Below are 13,814 nucleotides of genomic sequence, written 5' to 3'. Positions count from 1 at the left end.
CGAGAAGAGGAGGACAGTATAGATTTAGAACGGTGGTTTGCAGAAGGTCATAGTTCAGAGGCTGCAGAGGGGAGAACAGTTGGAAGAAGAAATACCAGGGGAGAGACACCTGACAGACTCAGTGCCTTTGGGAAAGCATTCCTGACCCCCCTTTCCCAGGACCAGGCGTGCATAGAAAGTAGGAGAACAGAAAGCTCAGAGGCAGAAAGCATAGATCAGCCGACGCTGGGATGATATAGAACAGGAAAGACGGAGGTGGTGGGACTTTACTTTGAGTAACGCCATTATCTAAGAGAGATGGTATTTCTACGCTCTCTCTCTCTGTGAATATTGAATAAAAGAATTGGTAAGAACTCTTCTTGTTTATCTGCTTCTTGGCTGCCACTGTGGGTGGGATAGGATTCCCTGAAACCTGACAAGACGTAGGCCATTGCAAATACTGAACTGACTGGACCTAAGCTAGTTGTGCCCATTCATTTCAACAGAACTACTCCGAGTGGGGCTAACGTTGGGCACAGTTCCTAGGAGTCCTCCTCACCCTCTAGGATGCAATCCCATTATTATCTAGACAATACATGGCCTGGGCTACTAAGCTAATATACTGCGTGTAAACTGTCCTATTCATGTTCACACCAGGCTTTTCGGCACCCGCTAAAGCAAATCCCTGTACAGACAACTGTTTCTTCGCGCAGATTGACTTTGGAGGCGTGAAGCAAAAGGGTTTCTTTCAGTGATCTAACTTTGTATGCAACATATGCAGTTGCTCTCATCAACTAAATGTTCTGCTTCTTTTCTTGCTTTTCTAATCTCCATGCGCTTATTGCCCTAAGGCTATGAGTAATTTCCCACTGCAAGTATTTAGATTTTTCAATAAACAGGTACTATAGGTATAGCTATAGATATCCAGACATATTATTTACCTAAAATACCAGCAGATGCCATCTGGATCAGGCAGGTACACTGATATTTTGTTTTGTTCCCAATGTATAAAATAAAATGCTCAAAATTGGATGTTACTGTGTAATACTATTTCATTTCAGAAAATCAAAGGCTGCAGCTAATAGGCTCTTGCACTAGCAGCTGAGCGAATTTTAATTTTGCACAATGGAGGAATCCAGTGTAGCAGTTGCACTAGTGGAGATTCATTGCACAACAGATTGTGCAACTAAGTTGCCAGGAACCTGATTATGCATCCCCTTGCACCACAAGGTTTTGCCAGGGAGAAGCATTCTACCAGCGGGACAAGTAAACAACCAAGTGACTTTAACTGACGGCTCATCCCCACTTCTGCTTGATCCATGATTTCTAAGCACGTTTCCGAGAGATGTTTTCTTTTGTCCCTGAGAGAACCCGCTGTTTACTGCTGAATTGGGGGAAAAAGTCAATCTGCAGCAAACTTGATTGTTATTCATTCTGATTCAGTATATCAGAAGGAGTGTCTCCACCCTCATCGTTCTACCCGGACACTGAGGTCCAGCACCGAGGGCCTTCTGGCTGTTCCCTCACTGGAAGAAGCCAAGTTACAGGAAACCAGGCAGAGGGCCTTCTCGGTGGTGGCACCCCCACTGTGGAACGCCCTCCCACCAGATGTCAAAGAGAACAACAACTACCAGACTTTTAGAAGACATCTGAAGGCAGCCCTCTTTAGGGAAGCTTTTAATGTTTGATGTATCACAGTATTTTAATATTTTTTGGAAGCCGCCCAGAGTGGCTGGGGAAGCCCAGCCAGATGGGCGGGGTATAAATAATAAATTATTATTATTATTATTATTATTATTATTATTATTATTATTATTATTCAGCGATAAACAGTGGATTTTTCCAGGGAAAGCAGTAGGACAAAAGCAAAACCTCTCGGACCCATGCTTAGAAAACATGGAATGAAGTCCTAGGATACAGCCCAAATGGTTTCGATACCCATAATCTTACATTGGACATGATTTTCACTTGCAGTGTAGCTTATAAGAAGTGCTCCTGTCCAGGGTTCCAGTCATACAGTTGCAGGTTATGACTTTCTACTTTTTTTACGTAAATTTTAAGCACTTGCATTCTGAAAAGTTCAGCATCTATCTGGAGACCTCCATCATGTCATTGTTTACCTTTTCTTTTACAACAGTTAATCTGTTTCATTGCAAATTGCTCCTCTTGGCTGCCATTTGAGAATAAATCACTCTATAAATCCCCACATTAAACCCTTAAGACCTATTTTATGTAAACTTGGATTATGGCATATTGGAATTTCATAGTGATGCCTTTTTCATGATGCTTATCTGTTTTATATCTTCCTTTAGTCTCCTGCAACCTAGAGGTGATGGTATCTTGAAAGATTTTGACTCAGCGAATATACCTTGCTGACGAATCTGGGAGACTAATGGATGTGTTTAAACTTGATCTTGGTTTTGAAACACTACAGACGGGCCATCTGTCCATTTCAGTTTAAAGTGGTACCTCGGGTTAAGTACTTAATTTGTTCCGGAGGTCCGTACTTAACCTGAAACTGTTCTTAACCTGAAGCACCACTTTAGCTAATGGGGCCTCCCACTACCGCTGCGCCACTGGCGTGCAATTTCTGTTCTCATCCTGAAGCAAAGTTCTTAACCTAAAGCACTATTTCTGGGTTAGCAGAGTCTGTAACCTGAAGCGTATGTAACCTGAAGCGTATGTAACCCGAGGTACCACTGTATTTCAGTTTCACATCAGTTTCCAATCATAAATTCAGTTCTTCACATTTGCATATCAGTTTGCAATTAAAAAAAAATACTTCCATCATTTCAGTGTGAGATTCTCCCAACACACACTTTTGTACATAGTTTTGGCTATGTCATTATGTATTTTAGGCCACAACTTTATTGAATTACAGAAATGTGAGCGGTATTGGCTTAGGCATTGGCATAGACTATATCGGACTCCTGCCCGCTTTGCAGGTAGTCAATAAGGGTAAATCACCCCAAGAAGAAGCCACATCGGGGGAACACACCTGTAGCTTTCCTTGGTGTTCCCAGAGGCCTGGCATAGCCCTAGCCCCTCTAGCGGATTTCGGACAGGAACCAGGAGTCCTTTAATGGAATACCCTTGGTCAATGGGGGGGGGCAGACGATGGCTGACCTCCCCTTCCCCACAAATCAATGAGCCAGTGCCTAACCACCAAACCTTACAAAGTTGTGACAATTGCTAAGAGGTAGGCGAAAACTAAGTAAAGGTAAAGGTAAAGGGACCCCTGACCATTAGGTCCAGTCTTGACTGACTCACCCCATCGCAGGGATTCAAACCGCCGACCTTCTGATCGGCAAGTCCTAGGCTCTGTGGTTTAACCCACAGCGCCACCTGCGTCCCAAGTGGCCCATGCCAATTTGCCAAATGGAAAAATTCCTACCTGGCCCCTATCCCAAGACAGGCGACCAACCAACGTCCAAAGCAAGGCCAGAGAACACATAAGTTACAGGGAGGATGGGCTGGAGTTCAGCAGCGCGAAGCAGGTGACAGCCCACTTCGCGCTGCCCCTTTTAAACCCCCACGATCCCCCCGCTCAAAATGATTGGCCAATAGGCCTGGGGTGATCGTGATGCCACCCTGGCATGAAACGTTACTCCACCCATGCCAGGGAGGGGGAAGGAACCAGGCTGAGGGCCTGCCCGCAACCAGGACCATTCAAAAGGTGATCCCACTTCTGCAAGCTCTGCAACTGAGCTATAGCCCTTCCTCAAGACTACGATAATTATCCGATGTTAACAAATACAACGCCACCTGTTATTCACAGCAGATTTAAGGCACGACAGCATTAACAATGACATATTGATATATTTCGGCCTCTCTCTCTCTCTCTCTCTCTGATGTGCTCATTTATAATCTAATCACATGCCCGCATTTCTTTCTTTGATTTTCCTTTTCCTTTTTCTAAAAAGAAGAGTTCCGTGTGAAACGACGAAAACACAATTGCTAAATGATATGCGTAATCATTCAGTGCTGTCACTGCCAAAAGGTGATATTGCAGTGACATTGAGAAAATTAGATCTATTCTTCATACAATTATATAGCTACACTTTCGCTCTAATGCCATTCTAATTGGAAAGGAGCACTGATATGTGAAACTAGGTGCATTTCAGTATCTAATTATCACCCAGTAACTCATTCTTAAAATAGTTTTCTTGAAAAGATGCTTACTAAGAATGCTGGTTTAATTCTGAAGTCATCTCTATAGTGCCCTTGCAGGAAGAGTCCTGGGCACAGCTTGGAGCCCACATTTCAGTGACACCACAAGGAGACAATAGGTTTTAAATAAAACTGAAAAGGTGGTGCTAAGCTCCCATCAGCCCCAACATGGCAAATGATCAGGGATGGCAGCACTTATAGTCCAACAACATCTGGATGTTCATAGGTTCTCCAGCCCTGTTTTACAGAGTGCAAGCCCTAGGGAGCTCACAAACTAAGGAATGTATTCAATAAAGTCCTACTCAGACTAGACCCACTGAAATTAATGAACCTAAGAAACGTGTGCCCTGCTCCTTGTACCTTGCCAACAAAGGTCCGTATAGTTAAAGTTCTGGTTTTCCCAGTAGTGATGTCTGGAAGTGAGAGCTGGACCATAAAGGAGGCTGATTGCCGAAGAATTGATGCTTTTGAATTATGGTGCTGGAGGAGACTCTTGAGAGTCCCATGGACTGCAAGAAGATCAAACCTATCCATTCTAAAGGAAATCAGCCCTGAGTGCTCACTGGAAGGACAGATCCTAAAGCTGAGGCTCTAATACTTTGGCCATCTCATGAGAAGAGAAGACACCCTGATGTTGGGAAGATGGAGGGCACAAGGAGAAGGGGATGACAGAGGACGAGATGGTTGGATAGTGTTCTTGAAGCTACCAGCATGAATTTGAGTAAACTATGGGAGGCAGTGGAAGACAGGAGTGCCTGGCGTGCTCTGGTCCATGGGGTCACAAAGAGTCAGACACGACTAAACGACTAAACAACAACAACAACAAGGATACTTGTGGTTGAATCCTGCTTGTGGGTTGCTTTCTCTTGTCTCTCGCTGAAAATTAAGAGAGAGAGAATTTGTTATGAATGTACTTCTGTTGTAAACACCTGTTAGCCCCATAATAAAGAAGAAGAAATATTGGTTTGCTTATTTGGAGGAAATCAGCATAGTGACTAGGCTAAGTGGCCTTTGCATTTTCCTGAAGAAAAAGTGTTGTTCCCGCTCTAGATTTAATTTGTTGGAAATTGAAAAACAATTTTATTTTGATTACACAGTTGTTTTTCAGAAAACATTGCATAAAACCTGAAAACAGTTTTTCAAAAGAAAAGAAAAGAAAAGAAAGGGTGTCTATTCAAATTAGGGGGGAAACAAATTAGAGTTGCAAAGCTGAAAACCCACATTGGTCTTCAAGGAGAGCATAAATATAGTGGGAATTATAGAAACTTAATACAAGCCATGGGACACGGGTGGCGCTGGGGGTTAAACCACAGAGCCTAGGACTTGCCAATCAGTGAAGATCCTGTGAAGAAGGATGGCATGGGAAGAACTAGTGGGGCAGTTATATGCACCCATGTGGGAACTGAAATACAGTCATACCTAGGGTTACGGATGCTTCAGGTTGTGCAATTTTGGGTTGCACACAGTGCCAAACCCGGAAGTACCACAATGGGTTACTTCTGGGTTTTGGAGCTTGCACATGCACAGAAGCGCTAAATTATGCTTTGTGCATGCGCACAAGCACCGAATTGTGGCCCGCGCATGGATTGCGAATTCTGTGTGTTGCGAACGTGCCTCCCGCATGGATCACGTTTGCAACCCAAGCGTCGACTGTACTGGAACATGCAGTGTGCATAGATGATCCTTCTTCAGAAGGACGAGAGTGCAAAAGATAAATGGGCTTATCAGAGTGTTGTGAATAAAGTTCTCCTTCCATATATGGAACAAAGTCCGATGTGACTCACTGCAGAGTACCAAATTGAAACACAGAAGGAATACAGGGAAGAAAGGAGGAAATAAGTCTAAAGGTAACATCTTTTAAAATATGGATAGAGTGGCTCTGTTTGCCATGAAGAACGCGGGGAACAAAATGTCAAATTGCTTGGCTGTTCCCTACCTAAAAAATACGAAGACTCATCTGCATCACAATGTAAGAGCATATCTCTCTCAATTTGCTTTTAAGTACATTGTGCATTTGTTCCTGTGATAAGCCAAAGGTGGCACTGTAAAAGTAAGTTTGCACAGGAGGGATTTCCAACCTCCATCTTCTCTTTTGTTGCACTTAGCGGCTTTATATTTTTTAAGACAACTACATCATTTTTTTTCACAGGAGTTTTGGCTTCCTTCATTTTTGCAATGTTTTGTTTTGGAAAGTGAATTGCCTAATTTGAGCCTTCTAGCCCGTTTGTATTTTATTTATTTATTTATTTATTTATTAATCTAAAATATATCTGTCAGGGAACTGCCATCGGAAGGAAGGGAGGTGGAAGGGCTCACACAGGTTGGGAGAGACTCAGCAGCTGAAGAGGGAACCAGCAGGGGGAGAGGAGGAGCTCCGAGGGAAAGTGAGCAGGAGGGATGGCTCAGAGACACATCCAGCGAAAACAGTGGGGAGGTTTCAGGACCTCCTGTAGGGACACCTACTCCTCGCCGGAAACTGTCACATAGAGAGTCCAGAAGACGTGTTTCCGTTAAGGAGCTTTTATGTTGGAAGAGATTCCGAAAGCAGCCACTGTCGGAATCTGCTAGCGACTGACGGAGCCATGCTTAAGGGGCTCCGTTACAGACAGAGGTTTGCGGACTTAACCAAACTCTGAGGGACTTGGATTTTACGCACAAGCAGCTCATCGTCCCATCACAATATCAATCACAGTTTCTAATCCTGCTTCACAGGCACTCAAGCTAGCCCTCAGCTGGGCGTGTGACTTTATTCTTGTCTGCCAAAGTAAAAAGTAATAATACCAATAATACCAATAATTTTATTATTTATACCCCATCCATCTGGATGGGCTTCTCCAGCCACTCTGGGTGGCTTACAGCATATATACATATACAGTGGTACCTCGGGTTAAGAACTTAATTCGTTCTGGAGGTCTGTTCTTAACCTGAAACTGGAGGCCTGTTCTTAACCTGAAACTGTTCTTAACCTGAGGTACCACTTTAGCTAATGGGTCCTCCAGCTTCAACTGCGCCGCCACCACACGATTTCTGTTCTCATCCTGAAGCAAAGTTCTTAACCCGAGGTACTATTTCTGAGTTAGCGGAGTCTGTAACCTGAAACGTATGTAACCTGAAGCGTCTGTAACCTGAGGTACCACTGTAAATGTAAAACATCAAACATTAAAAATTTCCCAATACAGGGGCTGCCTTCAGATGTCTTCTATAAATCAGGTAGTATTTTATTTCCTTGACATCTGGTGGGAGGGTGTTCCACAGGGCCCTCTGCCTGGTTCTCGCAGTGAGGGAACTGCCAGAAGGCCCTCGGAGCTGGGCATCAGTGTCCGGGCTGGACGATGAGGGTGGAGACACTCCTTCAGGTATGCTGGGGCAAGGCTGTTTAGGGCTTTCAAGGTCAGCACCAACACTTTGAATTGTGCTCAGAAACCTATTTTATTGATTGATTGATTGATTGATTGATTGATTGATTACATTTTTATCCAATCTTTTTCTCCAAGAAACTCTAGGTAGCGTATGTGCTTCCTCATCCTCATTTAATCCCCACAAGAAACCTGTTTAGGCTGAGAGGCAATGACCAGCCCAACCCAGTGAACTTCATGGCCTGATCTCCTGGGTGCTACTCAACACTCTGACCACTATGCCACACTGGCTCTCAAGTATCAGTCTACATATGCACTCACTGTTTGCAGCACACACACATACTTTTCCTTTCAAAGAAAACAAAATTTTAAGTGCCCCACCTCCACACATACGCTGAAAACATATCTCTGTGCAATTTGGAATGGTCAATCCACTGGAGGGGCTCCTATGTCGACGGATCTCATCCAAAAGGAGAAAACAGTTACAGCCATTGTTGGATTCTCTGTAATAGTGAGTGATGGGAAACAGAGCTTCCTTTTTAACCCCAAGTCAAATTGGATGGCTCACAGATTGACTTGGAAGCTGCAGATGCTGTTCTAAACCGAATCTTGCGGACAGAGCACGCACCCCCTGGGTACTGTGTCCTTGGCGGAGCTTTCTCTCATCTAACTTATGAGATTGTCAAATTCACTCTCATCATTCAGGTTAGGCTGGTTAATAGTTAAGTCCACACCTATTAAGATGATTGGAGACACATAGAATTTCACAGCTTGAGTCCATTGTGGATATTCCCAAGAATAGCCGGAGGGCTTGTGAGTGGTGGCGAGATGAATAAAGCTATTAGCATGTTCTTGTCCTAGCAAGTGTGCATTGGAATTTTGCAGAGAGATGCCATTTCAGGGAACCTTCTGTTTTTATCTCTCTGGGTAAAAAGGAAAATCCCTTTGTAGACTGCTGGCAGGTAGCAGCTCTTAATTTCAGCACTGATATTTTCAATTAGTCAGCAATCTTATAGATTAAGTAAAAGAAAAGAATAAGGGGAAAATTCGATAAAATCAAGTGTTAGGATTTGCTGAAATAATTTTGGAAATTGGGATGTAGAAAGGGGAGGTATGGGGAAGTCGACGAAGTAAGGTTTATGAAAAAAAGGATATGAAATTATACATGTTTGTTTGTGTGTTTGTTTATTTGTTTGTGTTTATAAAAACTTTGTAAAACCAATAAAAATTTTATATATAAAAAATAGTCAGCAATCTTATAGGTAAAGAGTGCTTCAGGCTTAACCTTCTGGAAACAGAGTCACACTTTCTTGTCCCAAGTTAAAATAGAAAGCGCACAGGACCATGTAGTCCCTTGAAGGGGCCCGCAAGAAACTCCAGATTTCTTCCTGAATTTTCAATTAAATTTTTGAAAGTTGACCAGTCTCCAAATAGGAGAAACAAGGCACCCGCGCTTTCCCCAGTTGTGATTCCCATCATGTGGTATTCAGAGATTGGACTTTGAATGTTGTGGAAGAGGCCATGCCCCTCCTGGCCTAGCCTCTTGTACCAAAACAAACAAAGAAGAAACCAGAGGAGCTCTCCTAATGTCACCATGCTGGAAGAAGCATGCAAACTGCTCCATATCCACGACGCAGCCATTTCAGACTGAAGGCAATGCTTTCTTCCCTCACTCACTCACTGGGAAAGACAGATCCCATTTCACAGAACTAACACTGAAATAGAGGGGGTACATTTCACAGGGTTAATTTTTACACAAGCACACATTTGTTTCACCTTAGCCCTGCATTTTATGAGTAATTTTGATGCATAATTTTCTCTTATATGGGGATAGGACACGGTCCTTAGGGTAAAGTTACCAGATTTTTTTCAAAGAATCTGGGGACACTTAAAGAGAGAGAGAGAGAGAAAAGAAAATTTATTTATTTTTAAAGTTTTTAAAAAGAAGTAATATCTTCTCTTCTGTGGTCTCCTCTGTCGCATGGCCTTCCTCTGGACCCTGGCCTGCTCTCTTTGAGTGCTAGCTGCCATGGAGTAGGCTCAGGTTGGGCACAGGTTCGGCCACGTGTCTTTGCCCTCCCCGTGCTGTCCTACCTCTCCTCCTCAGCAGTGGTGGCAGCAGCAGTGCGAAAAGTCGGGGCTCCCCTCTTTTTTCTCCTTCCTTTTCCTCTTTCTCTCTCTTCCTTCTCCTTCCTCTCCTCCTCTTCCCTGCATTGACTCTGGGGTTTTTCTGGCCCCAGAGCGCCACTGGGCAGTTGGCCGGGCACTCTCGCTCCCAGCTCAAATGGGGTCATGGGGGGTCAGCGGTTCCCCCAGTTGATGTACCAGGCGTCCCTTGTTCCCCACCAGGTGTCCCTGGTTTCCCCTTGGCAGTGGTGGTGGCAGCGGCAGTCTCAGCAGCCTGGTAGCGTTGTTGGCTCTGGCTGGCTTCAGGAGCTGCTCGCTGCCATGGTGCCCGCCATTTTGCCTCACCGGAAGTGCCCATATGATATGTCTTGTGCCGTTGAATCATGCAACATTCATTCCCTACTAATCAATCTACAACACTTAAAATATAAATCCGGGGACATTAAATGAAATCCGGGGACATTCCGGGGACGGATTTTGTCCGGGGACAGATTTGTAAATACAGGGACTGTCCCCAGGAAACAGGGATGTCTGGTAACTATACCTTAGGGTGTTTTTCCCCCCAGAGGCTTGACTTGGTTCTCAAACTTGGTAAGATTTGGAGGCTGTGTGAGGAAGCATCATCATTTGGATCCCAGGACCTGAATGGAACTGACTTGTATTTGATAAAAATGCCATGAGCATGTAGCTCTGCCAATTAGAGTGAACCAAAGTGGAAGTAATTTAATTGTCTGTAAAACTGACTTTGAGCAATGATGTCTAGTCTTGGCAAAGGCTGGACTTTAGATAAAGATCTCTGAGCTGCTCTTGACACGGAAGATGTAGACAAGTGAGGCTATTTTTGTGCTTTGTAGGCAATATATTATACTTTAACATGATGGTTATGCCTGAACATATTCCTGTGGTTTCAGCTTCACAGGCCCAAACCTTGCATTATATTAGTGGCTACAGCAGGAGTAATGGATGGTCTGGTTTGGTTTGGTTTGGTTTGGTTTGCAAGTTCTGCTGAAACAAATTGCATTTACTCGCACTGCGCAGCCATGTCTCCTCATTTAGAATAGGAATGCAGAATGGATCCTTATTTCCTTGCCCCCACCCCATGGGACAAGTCTGTCTGACAGTTAGGCAAGGCAACCCAACTGCAGGCAGGTGACCTGTTTTTGTCCTGTGTGGCATACAGAGTTTCAAATACCTGACCATCAGCAGATCACCGGACCTTCAAAGCACCTTGCACAGTTCTCAGCAAGCACCAAATGATCAGGTGATTATTGGTGTTTACAAAAAGCCACACAGGTAGATATGCACAGAGCTTTGACAGATGCCTTATGAGGAACGGTTAAGGGAGCTGGGCATGTTTAGCCTGGAGAAGAGGAGGTTAAGGGGTGATATGATAGCCATGTTCAAATATATAAAAGGATGTCACATAGAGGAGGGAGAAAGGTTGTTTTCTGCTGCTCCAGAGAAGCGGACACGGAGCAATGGATCCAAACTACAAGAAAGAAGATTCCACCTAAACATTAGGAAGAACTTCCTGACAGTAAGAGCTGTTTGACAGTGGAATTTGCTGCCAAGGAGTGTGGTGAAGTCTCCTTCTTTGGAGGTCTTTAAGCAGAGGCTTGACAACCATATGTCAGGAGTGCTCTGATGGTGTTTCCTGCTTGGCAGGGGGTTGGACTCGATGGCCCTTGTGGTCTCTTCCAACTCTATGATTCTATGATTCTATGATTCTAGGTACCACAAACCGCTTTTGGGGTCAGATAAATCTTCACTTAGCCCACATCTAGGGATGGGTGAATCTATCATTTTTGGTTTCTCTCCAAGTTCAGTTATCCACATTTCCATGTGTGTGTGTTTTTCACATCCTTATGGCAATTCATGAATATTTTAGCTCAGATTTCATCATCTACGAAACCAGGTGTAGGGCAGGTAGACATGGCTTGACCAGGATGGCCATATATATTTCTTTATATTAAAACAATGTTGCAGTCACATCAGATAAGCCCCATCTGTCTTGGTGCCTGGCCATAAAAACCAGCCTGGAGTAAGGGACTTGGGTGGGGTCAACAGGTTCTGAGAGCAAAAGCCAATCTGGACTGCTACCCTCTTTGTTGTGAGATGGGGGTGTATGTGTGATCTGTGAGTTTGTTTGGGCTCTGTGTGAGAGTTGGGATGGATAGGTGAGAGCCAGATATCTGAGAGATGCTGACTGGGGCGGTGCATAAAAAGAGAAGGAACTGATGTGAGCAGACATTTATTAGTTTTTTGCATCAATGGTTTTACTGTGTATTTTTGTTGCTTTAGTTTTCGGTATGCTACCTAGAGATATTTTTATATATTGAGCAGTAAAGAAATGGTTTAAATAAATAACAATGAACAAATGAACCCAAAATTTAGGAAGGCTTCGAGGAGCTGAAAGGCTATCTTCCCATTCCTGTATTTATACTAGAAAGGATTTTTCCCCCTCCTGTAATTTTGTTTGTTTGTTTGACTTATGGTTGCCTTTATTCTGGAACAGACATTTTTCCTTTGGGATATTTTTAATACCATCAGTTTTGCCTCAGTGCTTTCCGCTCTGGTGAACGCTTGTTTCATTTCTTCCATCGTTGTTTTGCGTCTTGGATGCTAGGCTTCTGTTTCCAATTGCTTGGATTATTTAGATGTATTATTTAGTCCTGGGCATCTCGAGTTCCACTTGCCCTGGCTTTTTAATTCTCTCTCCCTCTAGTCTTCCATTGTCGTGGCCGAGTGATTTTGGACTAACTGCTGAGTGGCAGATTGAGGTCTGTTTTATCCTCAGCTGGGTTTCTTGGTTGAGGTAGCATGCTCTTCTCAGCCATGTACCAAGTGGAGAGGTTGGTTTCAATTATTTATTATATGTCATCCTTGATTAAATACTTTGGCTCAGGCTCAAAATGCTGAGTGCACAGACAAATGACAACCCGCTAGGCTCCAGATCCTCGATAAATTAATGTGTTTTTAGGACAACTTGTTTGAGACAAAGATGGATGCTTGCAAGTCTTTCAGTCTTGCTCTGCTGTATTCACGAAGACCTAAATACCCCTCAACAAATCAAGAATGGCCTCTGCCTCTGCCTCTGCCCAAGCCCCAGAACCCATTTATCAATCATTGAGCCTCCATCCTCATCTAAGTCTACTGATGACATATTCCGTACAGCTCTTCCAGGTCCCACCATCATCTGAGGTAAGGGAAATGTAAAGAAATTGGATTAAGTTCACATTTCAATGCCAACCTGCCAAATTTGCAAATCAAAGCACAGTCATCCTTCAAAACTCACTGGGCCCCTGATTTCACAATGCATTTCTCTATTGAGGAATGTGTACAAAGATGCACATGCCAGTGTAAAGTATGCATGAAAGTGCATTTATTAAGGGAAATCTATTAAGGAATTTTGCTTCACAAAAACATATTTAAGTTGGCATCATTGCAAATAAAAATGTGTCATTGGGGAGAATTTGCACTCAAATACTGAAGAACTTTCATTGGGATTTAGAAAAGAACAACAGAAATTGTAGAGAACTGAATTTAGGACTGGAAAAATAGGAAACTGAAAGAACTGAAATGGACAGATCCATTCATCCCTACTCTGGGGTGGTGCCCCATTTGTGGAATTCCCTCACCAGGCTTAGTGTATTTTAATGCATTTATTTTTTTAAAAAAAAATGTTTTATTTTATGTTGTCTAACAAAATTTCTATGCCACTTCATCAGAAAAGTATATCTAAGTGGTTTACATAAAGTGGTATAAAATGTTCATTAAAAATCACAATCAACAAACTTGAAAATGGTAAACATAATTACCAATATATAGAGGTACAAACAAGCACTTTTAAAAATAGATATGCATAATAAAATTACATGTCTGGGTAGGTTTGGCAAAGTGAAAATATTTTAGAAGGATCCAAAAACAGTTCAATGAAGGTCCCTCCCTAATATCTGTATGTAGGGGGTTCCAGGACATAGGACATAGGTGCTGTCACAATAAAATATCAATTTCTCTCAAGTGTGGAATGAACAATATGTGGCACTTGTAAAACAGTCCATTCAGATAGACAGATATACACCAAATCACAAATGCATGCACACAACAATCTATGTTAACCATGCTTCGAGAACTCACCCAAATAAGAGTACAGTGGTACCTGGGGTTACATACGCTTCAGGT

This window comes from Podarcis vaucheri, assembly GCF_965113315.1.
Source record: "Podarcis vaucheri genome assembly, chromosome: 14".
In the NCBI taxonomy this organism is placed as follows: Eukaryota; Metazoa; Chordata; class Lepidosauria; order Squamata; family Lacertidae; genus Podarcis; species Podarcis vaucheri.
This window is presented reverse-complemented; position numbering follows the sequence as displayed.